Genomic DNA, 2,676 nt, shown 5'->3' on the forward strand with positions numbered 1-2,676 from the left:
CCAAATCTAGGCCTACATGACTGCAGGCAAGTAAAAGCCCTTTGTAATAATAGATTTGTATTAGGGTTGCACCGATACCATTTTTTTAAGACCGAGTACAAGTACCAATACTTTATTTCAAATACTCACCGATACCAATTTCTGATACTTTTTTATGTCATGACAGTTTACCTAGTACATTACAGAGTAATGATTTAAGATCACTTTATAATTATGAACTGTATCTCAAAAGACATTTTGAAATAATAAAACAGTTTTATGTGCTTGTTGTCACAAAGTTTACAGAACATGTTTATAAATAAAAATATTACAATAACATGTTAATAATAACAACAATAAATATCAGCTGCAGCAACTAGGGCTGGAAAGCTACAATTTAAAGGGGGGATTACTGGATGCAATTGGGTTGTAGGGTGCCTATATAACTCATCAATCTAACATTTGTACTTAATACAAAGTAATATAATTTAATTCTGAAAATAATATTGAGGAAGGAGTATCCCAGTAATCCCCTTTGAGAAAAATGGGGCATTTGCATTCTACTGACTCAACAGAAAATAGGGCTGGTCTTCATATTTTTCCAGGGCTGCTTTGTATTCCCAGTCCAGCTCTGGCTAAGGATGTTCCTCAGAGTACAGTATGTTTTGAGCATAATTGAGCAAGAGGAGAACTAGCAGTATAACAGGCAATCTAGCAATTAGAATATTTTTTCAAAAGTTAGTGGAAAGTTCTTATTAAGGAACAGAAGACTCTCTGCATGTTCAGCTATAAGTCTGCTTCTGCTAACAATAAGGACGTTTGACGCTAAGCTGAACAGTCTTTCACTTTTCACACTACTGCATGGGTTAGAAAGATATTTTTGGGCCATTAAATCTCAGTTTATTAACTGCCCAGTACTTCAGGGGTTTGTCTCAATGACTGCTCTGATGTACAATAATACAAATAACAGCAATTTGTATTGGCAGAAGAATTTTTAGTTAAGTCTCAACTCCAGCTTAAAATGAAATGGGAACATGCAGTTTGAAAAATGCCACAAGATGGCGTATGGGTAGGAATTGGAGGTATCGGTTTAAGTATCGGTGCATTTGCACGAGTACAAGTACTCATGCAAATACTTGGTATCGCCACCGATACCGATAATAGTATCGGTATCGGTGCAACCCTAATTTGTATAGTAACCTTATAACTCCTTGTTTGCCAATGAGAGTTGTTAGACAGATGCAACCTTTCTTAGCAGCTCATGAGTTAACTATAGCTGTATGTAATAGAATTTCTTGTTCTCTAACCTCTTTCAGATTCATTATTGCTACAGTGGGATCTGTTGCCTTTTAAAAGTCTCAAGATGTCTAAAGTTGAACAGTGTCCAGGCTCAGACATAACCATCTACAATGTGTCCCACACTATTGGGTTATATCATGAAAATGAAACATCTGATGTTTTTCTGGGACTACAACTTGTCTACAACCTCAGGGCTTTGCTCATCCCTCTATATACAGCAGTGGTCATTATTTGGAACTGTTGAAAACTTCCTATTGGTTTATGTTATTGTAAAGATCAAGAAGATGCATAACGTGACCAATTTCCTTATTGGAAATCTGGCCCTGTCTGTCCCCCTAATGTGCTCCACTTGCATACCCCTTACCTTGGCTTATGTCTTTGAACCCAACAGCTGGATCTTTGGCAGAGCTATGTGTTTCTTTGTACTATTCATGCAGCCTGTGACTGTATCTGTGTCAGTTTTTTACTACACTATTGCTTTAGACTGGTACGTAGTCATAGTATATCCTCTCAGGCTCTGGATTTCACTCAAACCTTGTGCCTACATCATGCTCTTCATTTGGATTTTTGCCTGTTGCTTGGCGCTGCCTGCCATTGGCCCCACCTATTATGTGGCATTGAAGAACCAAGGTATGACTATCTGTGAAGAATTCTGGGAAGGACACGAGCAGCAGAGACAGGTGCATGCAATCAGTTTACTCTTGGTGACATATTTTTCTCCACTTCTGGTCATTTTGGTGTCTTACACTAAAATCTCAGTCAAACTAAAGTACAGAGTTATGCCAGGTTGTGTTACTCAGACTCAAGCAGACTGGGACAGAGCCAGGAGAAAGCGAACTTTCTTTCTTCTGGTCACTGTAGGACTAGTTTTTGGGATCTGCTTGTTACCTTTGCATCTGTTTAATATTAGAAGAGACATTAATATTGATATTATAGATAAATATTATTTTAACCTTGTACAGCTGATGTGTCACTGGTTTGCCATGAGCTCTGCCTGTTACAACCAATTTATTTATGCTTGGATTCATGATAGCTTTAAGGAAGAGTTGAAAAAGATGTTAGTATGGCACAGAAAGGTTGCTCCATACGGGCAAAGTGTCACATTAAGTGTAGTTATATAAACAAACAAAGGGTGCACTTTCTTCCATAACCCAATTCTCTGTTTTGCGTAGTATTACTGGCCAGTCTGTATTTTTGTTTTTCTTCTAAAAAGCGTTATTATTTGCACACTTAGGGGCCGAATTATCATTGTCTGGTGGACATGATACGCTGCAGCGTATCATGTCCGCCAGACGTCGCTGAACCCCCTGCAGATTCGCGGCCAATCAGCCGCTACAGGGGGTGTCAATCAGCCCAATCGTATAGGATTGGGCGGATTGATGTCCGCAACCTCAGAGG

General features: G+C 38.8%; 1 pseudogene; it reads left to right on the top strand.

Annotated features, from left to right (window-relative positions):
* The first annotated feature begins 1,342 nt into the window (after positions 1-1,342).
* LOC128640503 (prolactin-releasing peptide receptor-like) lies at positions 1,343-2,399 on the top strand (annotated as a pseudogene).
* The last annotated feature ends 277 nt before the right edge of the window (positions 2,400-2,676 follow it).

Source organism: Bombina bombina, chromosome 9, assembly GCF_027579735.1.
Source record: "Bombina bombina isolate aBomBom1 chromosome 9, aBomBom1.pri, whole genome shotgun sequence".
In the NCBI taxonomy this organism is placed as follows: Eukaryota; Metazoa; Chordata; class Amphibia; order Anura; family Bombinatoridae; genus Bombina; species Bombina bombina.